The 13,191-nt window shown below is 38.2% G+C and overlaps 1 pseudogene; it reads left to right on the top strand.

Moving 5' to 3' along the window:
• The first annotated feature begins 10,939 nt into the window (after positions 1-10,939).
• Positions 10,940-11,428, top strand: LOC102991225 (transcription factor BTF3-like; annotated as a pseudogene).
• The last annotated feature ends 1,763 nt before the right edge of the window (positions 11,429-13,191 follow it).

Here is a 13,191-nt window from a genome sequence, read left to right as displayed (position 1 = left end):
GGTTTGGAAGAGAGGAAGAAGACAATCTGTTTGGTTTAGGACGTGCTGAGTGAATAAAAGTAAAGTAATGCAAATTATTTGCAGAAAAAAAATAAAAATTCAGTGGTCTTGGAAAACTGTATGTAAGCCTGTTTTCAGAAGGCTTACTTTTTATTTTGAAATAAGTTTAAGATCTTCAGAAAAGCTGCAAATATAGAATTCCTGTATACCCTTCACCTAGCTTCCCCTAATGTCAACATCTAATATAACTGTATTACAATGACCAAAAATATGAAATTGACATTAGCACAAAACATTAAACTATAGACTTTATTGGGATTTCCCTTTTTTTGTCCAGGGATCAAATCTAGTATACTACATGGTATTTAGTTGTCATGTCTCCTCAATCTTCTATGACAATCTCTGTGACAGTCTCTTATTCTTTCCTTGTCTTTCATGACTTGGACACTTTCAAATATCCCTAGTTTGAGTTTGTCTGATGCTTTCTCATGTTTAGACCGTGGTTGTAGATTTGGGGGGAAGAATATCACAGAGTAGTGTGACCATCTCATCACAGTCTATCAGAGGGCACACATAATATCAATCTGTCTAGTTACTGGTATTGTTAACCCTGATTATTTGGATAAGGTGGTCTCTACCAGGTGTCTCCAATGTAAAGTTACTGTTTTTCTCTTCCATACTCTATTCATTTGAAGGGAGTTACTAAGTCTAGCCTACTTTCAAGAGAGGGGAATTTAGGTCTACCTCCTGGAGGGAGGAGTATCAAAGAACTCAACAGTAAGTTCAACAGTAAGAACCTCATTATCTGCAATATATTTACTTATATGTTCGACCCTAGTATATATGCAAAGTAGTTCTAAAATTAGTAATCCATACCCTGTGATAAATGAATTTACCAATCAGACTTAGATGTTTGTGTACAAGTCTTTTGTCTATGGCCTTACAGTATCTAATCAAAACACTTTTTTCAAAGTTATTTAGGTGAGCTCTTTTCTTCCCCACCCTCGTCAGTATGGTTATGTTATACATTTGCAATACAGTTAGATTTATTTGCCATAGCCTACATTCCATCTTGGGCTCGCCTGCCATTCAAGCTGATTTTTAAAAATTTGCGTGCAGTAAAATTAATTATTTGTGGCATACCGTTCTATGGGTTTTGACAAATGCATAGTCATGTATCCACTACCACTGTACCATACAGAACAGTTCAAAATCATTTTAAAGTTAACATTTAAGCCAAAAACTTATTTTATCTGAATTATGTGGACAACTCTTTTTTTTTATGTTTAAATTTTATTTAGTTTTGGCCATGCCAAATTTATTTTTGGCCATGCCAATTGGCTTGTGGGATCTTAGTTCCCTGGCCAGGGATTGAACCCACACCCTCAGCAGTGAAAGTGTGGATTCCTAACCACTGGACCATCAGGGAATTCCCTATGTGTAGAATTCTTAACTTTACCAATTCCATTCATGAGGCTTATTAATCTTTTAGCAAACTAGAAAGATACTGAAATATATAAGACCATAGAAAGCAAAATAAATATCTTTTAATCTTTGCAAAACAAAACTCCAATAAAGGTTACCTTTGAGACTTTCTACAAGTCCAAAGTTAAGAATGCTTAAACAGATGTATCCCTTGTGACTTTTTTTCTTTAGTCAGGGATTAAATCGATCACACAAATCTGACATTGAGTATACAAAAAGAAATGCAGAATCAAAATGAATTATAAGACTCATCAAATTTAATTAAAATACATTTGAAAACAAAGTAACTGAATTTTAAAATATTGTTTCTCACAGAAGTAATTTCCATGACCCATTCTAGCTCAAATACACTGCCAAACAACCTCACCTGCTTTTACATAACTGTCCTTCAACTAGGCTTGTCTCCTGAGGAAGTGGTGGCATAAAGTTGCAGGAGGGAAGGAAGAGAGAAACAACAGGAAGGTTAAGAAGTGGGGGAAGGGACTTCCCTGATGGCGCAGTGGTTAAGAACCTGCCAGCCAATGAAGGGGTCATGGGTTTGAGCCCTGGTCCGGGAAGATCCCACATGCAGCGGAGCAACTAAGCCCGTGCGCCACAGCTACTGAGCCTGCGCTCTAGAGCCTGATAGCCACAACTACTGAAGCCCTCGTGCCTAGAGCCCGTGCTCCGCAACAAGAGAAGCCACCGCAATGAGAAACCCGCGCACCGCAATGAAGAGTAGCCCCCGCTCGCCGCAACTAGAGAAAGCCCGTGCGCTGCAACGAAGACCCAACGCAGCCAAAAATAAAGTAAATACATTTAAAAAAAGAAGTGGGGGAAAAGCAGAAGCGTCAGTCTCTGCAGCTTCAGGTGAGGGCTGAATGAGGTGAGGTGGGTGTAGCCTGGCTGTGGGCCATGAATACTGGCGTCACCTGCCCGGTGGCCTCATGCAGCAGAAGGACTAGAGATGGAATGGATCCAACAGGCGGTGCCCTAATTCAAGCACACATGTCTATCCTTCTACTAAGTCTGTATCTACAGGATAACACTCAGTGACTCACCACACACAAGCCTACTATTTAGTTTAAAAAACAACAGCACGGACTTACCTGGTGGTCCAGTGGTTAGGACTCTGAGCTCCCACTGCAGGGGGCACAGGTTCGATCCTTGGTCGGGGATCCTGCAAACTGAGTGGCCAAAAAAATAAAGAATGAACAAGAACAACCACAAAAATTTACAGTCTAACCTCAAGAATAAGCAGATGGTACCATTTTAATTTATCAAACTCTATTAACAACGTACAGGGCTTCCCTGGTGGCGCAGTGGTTAAGAATCCGCCTGCCAATGCAGGGGACACGGGTTCGAGCCCTGGTCCGGGAAGATCCCACATGCCGCGGAGCAACTAAGCCCGTGGGCCATAACTACTGAGCCTGCGAGCCACAACTACTAAAGCCTGCGTACCGCAGCAAGAGAAGCCACCTCAATGAGAAGCCCGCGCATCTCAACGGAGACCCAGTGCAGCCAAAAATAAATAAAATTTAAAAAACAAACAAACAAACAATGTATAGCTGCTGATGAAAACAACAAGAAATCATCTGAGAAGGTTCTTTCCAAGACTTTGCCCACCAACCAGAATTAATCCACTAAATCCACTACAATTCTGCTACTAAATATACCCATCCTTTTAGCCTCAGGAGTCACCATGACTTGAGCTCACCTTAGCTTCATAGAAAGCAATCACATATCAAATGCCTCAAACATTTTGTATTACTATCACTTTAGAAGTTTATTTTACATTTCCTAAAGACAAAATATTTTCAAACACTGTTTACCATCTATGATTTATATGAGTCTACATTTTTCATTACAGCAGGATTTCACAGAACAACCTTCTTAAGTATATGTTTCCTCCACCAAATAATATTTTACTTTACATCAAATCAATAGGATCCAGGGCAATTTTTACTGATTTATAAAGCTTTTGTGGGGCAAGGTTGCTAGTTGAGATCCCAGAAATATGTGGCATGATGTCATCCAGGCCAGTGAGTCTGAGAAGCCTGATAACTTGTGATTTTTTCCTGGATCATGTGGGATTATGTTTTGTTTGTTTCTTTATCTCCTACAATGTGATGAAAGAGATACTGGGAATTCATCTTCACATGTCACTCTATTTTGGAAGTTTCTGGAATTATTTGAATGTTGTGATTATTATGGTTGGTTTATAATGACAAATTTTCTTTCTAGTTATAAAATTTAAAAGCGTGTTAATTATGTCCTTGTTCACTTCACAACATTATACATCTTGATACCTCTGAAGGAAACTCCAAAGGGTCTCCACTATTATATCAACTTTACTGTTCTTAATAATTGTTTCATTCTACATGAGTTACCCCTCTGGACTAACCAGTCTTCTATAACTGGAGGAACATCTGATATCAACTCTCAGTCAACTTCATTAACAATGAGAATAATTGAGTAATAGATATTTGTATTTGGAACATATTATGAGATCCTGGGAAATAATTGCCATCACTTTTCTAGGGACATTTTTCTTGAACTTATATTAAAATGAATTTATATTCCTTTACACATGTGTGAACTGATGGCAAAAAGAACTATCTTGAAAGTAATTTTGGGGGCAAGCAAAATTTGGCTGGGATATTAAGTTTCCTGCAAATAACCACAAAAGTAAAAATTCACTTTACAACCATTAAGTACTATGACTAACCTTGATTCTATTTTAACTTCTAATATTTTCAAGCTCTCATACCTATGCCATCTTAAATATCTTTTTTTTTTCTATTTTTTCTTTTATTCTTGCCATCTAAAATATCTCATTCCCAAAGGCAGCAGTGCAGAAATTTTGCACCTTTGCACATTTCAGCATTAGAAGCCCTTGTGACCCTTGAACTTTTAAGCATGTGCATTTTTAGAAACAACATTATGGGAGACCATGACATTGTCACTAATGTAACTATGAGGTGTATGATTCTGTGTCTCAGCTGGACAAGACAAAGTGCAAAGATATCCTTCTGAACTCTTGGGAGAGTAATGAATCACTCTACAAATGTCTTCTGTTTGATTATCATTCTTCATGGCCTTTATCCCTCCTCTTACCCTCACCCCACTTCCTCCTTCAAAAAAGTACAACTTTGGCTTTGTGATTCACTCACTGGTAGCCTTGATATGAATCTAGAATTCAAGACCAAATGTCATTTCTCACTACAGTTGGGTGATTACAATTCAAAAAAGTGTTTTTGTTTGTGTGTTCATAAAGAATTTTTTTAAAGAATAGCAGCTAACCAGTGGTTACACCATCTGGAATATGAGGTATCCAAGGCCTCAGTGATGGGAGAAAAGAGCTGGAGAACTACATTCGATGCTGTTAAAGACCAGGTCTGGAAGTGGTTTATATTATTCCTTTTTACATTTTTTTGGCCAGAACTAAGTACATGGCTCCACCTAACAGCAAGTGGGAGGAGGGGGGTAAAATTTCATCTACCTGTCTGCTCAGGAATAATGATTACACAGCATTGCCTCTGACAGAGAGAGAGAGAGCTTCTCACCCACCAAAGTTCCTCAACAGGGACATGGACTGCTGGGTGATAACCTTACAGAGTCTGAATTCTGCCAGGCTCATGAAGCTTTCTTTACCATTCTCAAGGGGCAGTTTTTACTATCCTGGCCCCCTCTCACTTGACTATTTTTCTAATGTGTACTAATTTTTCATTTTATTTTCAATTGAAAATATGGGTCAGAGGTTAAAAATCATTCATTCAAACCTACAGAAACAAGGAAAATACTGAGGGAACAAACTGAAATCATAAAGATTTGTGATGGATAAAGTAGTGTTCCCTTAAGCCCTCCAGCCCAGTGCCTACAATAGTTATGTTTACTTTATACTGTAGTCTACTAAGCGTGCAATAGCATATTATGTCTAAAAACAATGTACATACCTTAACTAAAACTACTTTATTGCTAGAAAATGCTAACCATCATCTGAGCCTTCAGCAAGTCATAATCTTTTTGCTGGTAAAGGGTCTTATCTCAGTGTTGATGGCTGCTGACTGATCAGGGTGAAGGTTGCTGAAGGTTGTGGGTGCCTGGGGAAATTTCTTAAAAATAAGAAAACAGTGAAGTTTGCTGCATCAAATGAATTTTCCTTAAGATTTCTCTGTAGTATGCAATGCTGTTTGATAGCATTTTACCCACAGTCGAACTTCCTTCAAAATTGGAGTCAATCCTCTCAAACTCTGCTGCTGCTTAATCAACTAAGTTTATGTAATATTCTAAATCCTTTGTTGTCATTTCAACAATCTTCACAGCATCTTTGCCAGGAATAGACTCCATCTCAAGAAATCAATTTCTTTGCTCATCCGTAAAAACCAAGACCTCATCCATTCAAGTTTTATCATGAGATTGCTGCAATTCAGTCACATCTTCAGGCTCCACTTCTAATTCTAGTTCTCGAGCTGTTTCCACTACATCTGCAGTGACTTCTTCCACCGAAGTCTTGAACCCCTCACATTCATCCATGAGGGTTGGAATCAACTTCTTCCAAACTCCTGTTAAGGTTGATATTTTGATGTCTTCCCATGAGTCACGCATGTTCTTAATGGTAGCTAGAACGGTGAAGGTTTTCAATTTACTTTGCCCAGATTCATCAGAGGAATCACTATCTATGGCAGCTATGGCCTTACTAAATGTATTTCTTAAATAATAAGACTTGATGGGAAATTCCCTGGCAGTCCAGTGGTTAGGGCTCTGCTCTTTCACTGTCGAGGGCCCAGGTTCAATCCCTGGTGGGGGAACTAAGGTCCCACAAGCTGCGCTGAGCAGCCAAAAAAAAAAAAAAAGACTTGAAAGTTGAAGTTACCCCTTTTTTGGTGGGGGAGGGCATGCCATGTGGCATGTGGGATCTTAGTTTCCCGACCAGGGATCGAACCCCCGCCCCTTGCATCGGAAGCGCGCTTAACCACTGGACCGCCAAGGAAGTCCCTGAAATTATCCCTTGATTCATGGGCTGCAGAATGGATGTTGTGTTAGCAGGGATGAAAACAACATGAATTTCATTGTCCATCTCCATCCGAGCTCTTGGGTGATCAGGTGCATTTTCAAAGAGCCGTAATATATTGAAAGGACTCTTTTTCTGAGCAGTAGGTCTCAACAATGGGCTTAAAATATTCAGTAAGCCATGTGGTAAACAGATGTGCTGTCATTCAGGCTGTGTAGTTCCATTTATAGAGCACAGGCAGAGTGGATTTAGCATAATTCTTAAGGACCCTAGGATTTTCAGAATGGTAAATGAGCATTAGCGTCAAATTAAAGTCACCAGCTGCATTAGCCCCTAACACGAAAGTCAGCCTGTCCTTTGAAGCTTTGAAGCCAGGTATTGAATTCTCCTCTCTACCTATGAAAGTCCTTGATAGCATCTTCTTCCAAGAGAAGGTTGTTTCATCTACACTGAAAATCTGTTGTTTAATGTAGCCACCTTCATCAATTATCCTAGCTAGATCTTCTAGTGCTTCTACATCAGCACTTGCTGCTTAACCCTGCATTTTGATGTTATGGAGACAGCTTCTTTCCTTAAACCACATGAACCAACTTCTGCTAGCTTCAAACTTTTTTTCTTCTTCACCTCTCTCCACCTTCCTAGAATTGAAGAAAGTTAGGGCCTTGCTCTGGATTAGGCTTTGGCTTAAGGAAATGTTGTAGCAGGTTTGATCTTCTGTCCAGACCACTAAAATGCTCTCCATTACAACAGGCAGGCTGTTTTGCTTTCTTATCATTCTTGTGTTCCCTGGAGTAGCACTTTTAATTTCCTTCAAGAACTTTTCCTTTGCCTTCACAACTTGGCTGTTTGTTGCCAAGAGACCTAGCTTTTGGCCTGTCTTGGCTTTTGACATGCCTTGCTCACAAAGCTTTTGATTTAAAGTGAGAGTTGTGGGACTCTTCCTTTCACTTGAAGACTTAGAGACCATTGTAGGGCTATTAACTGGCCTAATTTCAATATTGTTGTGTCTCTGGGAATAGGAAGGTCTGAGAAGAAGGAGACAGGGGAACGGCCAGCAGGTGTAGCAATCAGAACACACACATTTATTGGTTAAGTTCGCCATCTTAAATGGGCACGGGTTCGTGGTGCCCCAAAACAATTACAATAGTAACATCAAAGATCACAGATCACCACAACAAATATAATAATATGAAAAAGTTTGAATTATTGTGAGAATTACCTAAACGTGACACAGAGACAATGGAGTGAGCAAATGCTGTTGCAAAAATTGTTCCAATAGAATTACTTGACGAGGTGTTGCCACAAACCTTCAATTTGTAAAAAGCACAGTAACTGCAAAGCGCAATTAAGCAAAGCACAATAAAATGATGTATGCCTGTAAGCATTAGCGTCAAATTAAAGTCACCAGCTGCATTAGCCCCTAACACGAAAGTCAGCCTGTCCTTTGAAGCTTTGAAGCCAGGTATTGAATTCTCCTCTCTACCTATGAAAGTCCTTGATAGCATCTTCTTCCAAGAGAAGGTTGTTTCATCTACACTGAAAATCTGTTGTTTAATGTAGCCACCTTCATCAATTATCCTAGCTAGATCTTCTAGTGCTTCTACATCAGCACTTGCTGCTTAACCCTGCATTTTGATGTTATGGAGACAGCTTCTTTCCTTAAACCACATGAACCAACTTCTGCTAGCTTCAAACTTTTTTTCTTCTTCACCTCTCTCCACCTTCCTAGAATTGAAGAAAGTTAGGGCCTTGCTCTGGATTAGGCTTTGGCTTAAGGAAATGTTGTAGCAGGTTTGATCTTCTGTCCAGACCACTAAAATGCTCTCCATTACAACAGGCAGGCTGTTTTGCTTTCTTATCATTCTTGTGTTCCCTGGAGTAGCACTTTTAATTTCCTTCAAGAACTTTTCCTTTGCCTTCACAACTTGGCTGTTTGTTGCCAAGAGACCTAGCTTTTGGCCTGTCTTGGCTTTTGACATGCCTTGCTCACAAAGCTTTTGATTTAAAGTGAGAGTTGTGGGACTCTTCCTTTCACTTGAAGACTTAGAGACCATTGTAGGGCTATTAACTGGCCTAATTTCAATATTGTTGTGTCTCTGGGAATAGGAAGGTCTGAGAAGAAGGAGACAGGGGAACGGCCAGCAGGTGTAGCAATCAGAACACACACATTTATTGGTTAAGTTCGCCATCTTAAATGGGCACGGGTTCGTGGTGCCCCAAAACAATTACAATAGTAACATCAAAGATCACAGATCACCACAACAAATATAATAATATGAAAAAGTTTGAATTATTGTGAGAATTACCTAAACGTGACACAGAGACAATGGAGTGAGCAAATGCTGTTGCAAAAATTGTTCCAATAGAATTACTTGACGAGGTGTTGCCACAAACCTTCAATTTGTAAAAAGCACAGTAACTGCAAAGCGCAATTAAGCAAAGCACAATAAAATGATGTATGCCTGTATATGTTATGCTTTATACATTGCAGTATTCAAGGCTCAAATTGTCCCAAATTTGGCCAATGTGAACTCCTTGAAGTTGACCCCTGTATCCACACAATCCCAGTGGTATTGATAGCATTCCTGCTTTCTGGCATAGCAAGAGGTATCAAGCTCATCTGGTACATTTCCTGCTCCAGACCTAGAATCAGCCATTTTTTTCAAGGAATCCTTCCTTTTGTTGAGAAATGGCTTTTAGAGACTATGATCAGCACTGGGGATGCTCACTTCTACCAGACTGTCATTATTTCTATGCCCTCTCAGTAAATAAAACTAGGAAATATGTGAATTTCAGAAAGAAAAATAAATCATGCATTCATATGGATATTTCCAATTCAAGTGAAAAATTAAATCATCGATTATTATATTTGTATCTCTTTGCTTTCACACTGAAAATCTTGGTTTTAATGACATTAACATGATTACATATTTGATTATGCATATACATAACATATACATATATAACGTATATTATGCGTAAAGTAGTTTCAAAGCAACAATACTAGTATTACTACTAACAATAGAACTAATAGTACTAACAATAGAACTATCAATTGTGGGAATTCCCTGGTGGTCCAGTGGTTAGGGCTCCAAGCTTTCACTTGCATGCTTTCACTTGCACAAGCTGTGTGGTCAAAAAAAAAAGGGCTTCCCTGGTGGCACAGTGGTTGAGAATCCGCCTGCCGATGCAGGGGACACGGGTTCGTGCCCCGGTCCAGGAAGATCCCACATGCCGCGGAGTGGCTAGGCCCGTGAGCCATGGCTGCTGAGCCTATGCGTCCGGAGCCTGTGCTCCGCAACGGGAGAGGGCACAACAGTGAGAGGCCCGCATACCGCAAAAAAAAAAAAAAAAAAAAAAAAAAGAACTACGAATTGCAACTAAGTATTTCATTGTGGTTCTTTTTGCTCTTTATGATATATCTCACCATGGAGCTACATTAAAATTTGAGTTTTAATGTCATTTGAAATTTTTTTTTTCTGTGTGGTTTATACTATCAATTTTATATACTCCTAGGTTCATTTGTATCCATTTGTTTCAGATTTGTAGGAGTGTTTTTTCCTTTTTGATCCAAGTTTTTTAATTATATGAAATGTTCACATGGTTCCAAAATCAAAACTATAAAGCAAGGTGCAGTCAGAGAAGCTTTTTAAACACTTTTTGTCCCTCCTTTTCACAATAAAGGTGTTTTTTTAAGGTTATGAAATTGGACTGAATTGTTAAAGAGAACCTGATACCAGAGAGAGATTCAACAGAGCACATTGTTACTAACAGTTACAGGGGGGAAATTTCATGTTAATGAAATAAGCCTTATTCAAATCAGTAAACATATCATAGATCCAAAATAAATTTTACACAAAAATAAATTTTCTTGTCTTCCTGGTGAAGTGCCTTTCCTGATCTTTTCAGCTAGGATCCAATCAACTATGGGGTGGGGGAGGGACTTGGGTGGGTGTGTGGACAGAGACAGAAGTCTCTACTTCAACAAAAGAGCTTCCTGCAAATTGGAAACAAAATTCCAAAATTTCCTATATACAACAACTAAGTGGAAATACAGAAAAGGGAAAAATTATTATTAAAAAGGATACCTGCACAAACCCTGTGGCTAAACCTAATAAAAATGTGCAGGACCTGTATTAAAAAAACTATAAAATTTTACTAAAATAGATGCCAGAATACATGGAGAGGCATACTAGTTTCTGTTTAGACAGACTCAATATTCCAAAGTTGTTGATTATTCCTAAATTATAAAGTCAGTGCAATCACAATCAAACTACAACTTTGGGGGGAACTTGAAAAGTGATTCTAAAGTTTTCATTAAAAATAAATATATATTTTGGGAAATTTGGAAAAGCATAATTGGGGGCACCCCATGAGTGTCCCTAATCCCAGCTGGTCTGCCTGAGACCCCCTGAGCACCAGACCTGGTCCCCCCACAGGGCCCCATTTCCACTCCACAAGATGAAAGAAACTATCATGAACCAGAAGAAACTCACAGAACTGCAGGCACAAGTGAACATTGGTGGGAAAGGAACTGCTCACAGAAAGAAGTTGGTTCATAGAACAGCTACAACAGATGATTTAAAACAAACAAACAAACAAACAAACTTCTCCTTAAAGAACTTAAAGAAACTTAGGGGTAAACAACCTCTCTGGTATTGAAAAGTTAATGTGATGCACATTAACAACCATAAATTTCAAGCATCACTGGCAGCCAACACTTTCACTGTTACTGGCCATGCTGAAACAAAGCAGCTGACAGAAATGTTACCTGGCATCTTAAACCAGCTTGGTGCAGACAGTCTGACTAGTTTAAAACAACTGGCTGAAGCACTGCCAAAATAATCTGTGGATGGAAAAGCACTGCTTGCTACTGGAGAGGATGGTGATGATGAAATTCCAGATTTTACGGAGAATTTTGCTGAGGCTTTCAAGAATGAGACAAACTGAATTGAGTCAACTTCTGAAGATGAAACTTGAAGTTACTGGGTGCTGCTATTTTACATTAAGACTACTTTTTAAAACTTTGTCCCTGGGTCTGATAAAATATAGATTTCTAATATTTTAAAGCCCAAGCCCCTTGGACACTGCAGCTCTTTTCAGTTTTTGCTTATACACAATTCATTCTTTGCAGCTAATTAAGCTGTAGAAGCCTGGTAATAAAGTTTGAAACAAAAGTTAGTAAAGTTCTTCACTTAGTTTTTAAAAAATGCATAATTAGGGGAGGATTTACCATAGATAAAAGATAGATATTAAAACCTACTATAAAATAACTTTAAGTAATACAATACAGCACTCAGTTGAATAGACTAGGGTCCATAAATAGATCCAGGAACACATGGTAATTTGCTATATGAGTGCATTTCAATATAGGGAAGACAAAGGTTATCCAATCAATTATACTGGGACAACTAACAGAAACTTGGGGGAAAAAAGTAGTTGATCCCTACCTGTTTTTTTAACAACTAAATAAATTTCAGATAAATTAAAAGTTAAATGTAATATATTCAGTGGAATATTACTCAGCCATAAAAAAGAATGAAATAATGCCATTTGCAGCAACATGGATGGACCTAGAGATTATCATACTAACTGAAGTAAGCCAGACAAAGAAAGACAAATATCATATGATATCGCTTACATGTGGAATCTAAAAAAAATGATACAGGGAGTTCCCTGGTTGCCTAGTGGTTAGGATTCTAGGCTTTCACTGCCGTGGCCTGGGTTCAATCCTTGGTTGGGGAACTGAGATCCTGCAAGCCATGTGGCATGGCCAAAAAAACCTAAAAAATAAAAAAAATTTAAAAATAAAAATAAAAAACCAATACAAATGAACTTATTTACAAAACAGAAATAGAGACACAGACATAGAAAACAAACTTATGGTTACCAAAGGTGGGAGGATAAATTAGGAGTTTGGGATGAAAATATACACACTACTATATATAAAACAGATAACCAACAAGGACTTACTGTATAGCACAGGGAACTATACTCAATATCTTGTAATAACCTATAATAGAAGAGAATGTTAAAAAAGTATATATTTATATATATTGATAACTGAATCACTTTGCTGTACACCTGAAACACAACATTGTAAATCAACTATATTTCAATAAAATTAAAAAAAAATTAAAAACAGAACTACCATACGAAAAAATATTAAATGTTAAAAATATTCCCCAATTATAAATGTACTAGAAAATACATTTCACTCTTTATTAAAGAAATACAAATCAGTACAAGGTTTTTATTAATGAGATTGCCAAAAAATAGAATATAGTCGACAAAACTCAGAATTGATATGGATATAAGGAGAAAAACAATTTCATATATAGTTGGTAGGGGTATAAATTTGTATAATTTTCCAATATGCTTCAAAGTTCTCATTGACCCATCAATTTTATGTATATGAATTTACTTAAGGCCAGTTTTGACACTGCCTGAGAAAACAGGTGATGTTCACATAATAGTGGAGAAAATTTGTTTAATCACTGAGATGAATTAATTTGGGGTCACTAAATGACAGGCAAGCTGAGAAAGTGCCCTTGTTAAAAGACATTATAAAGTGATGAATCTTAACATGCTCAAAAAATATATTTTAAAAACTTAGTAAGGGGCTTCCCTGGTGGTGCAGTTGTTGAGAGTCCGCCTGCCGATGCAGGGGACACGAGTTCGTGCCCCAGTCCGGGAAGATCCCACATGCCGTG

This window comes from Physeter macrocephalus, chromosome 11 (assembly GCF_002837175.3).
Source record: "Physeter macrocephalus isolate SW-GA chromosome 11, ASM283717v5, whole genome shotgun sequence".
In the NCBI taxonomy this organism is placed as follows: domain Eukaryota; kingdom Metazoa; phylum Chordata; class Mammalia; order Artiodactyla; family Physeteridae; genus Physeter; species Physeter macrocephalus.
Note: the sequence above shows the minus strand (reverse complement) of the source record. Positions and strands in the feature narration are given on the sequence as shown.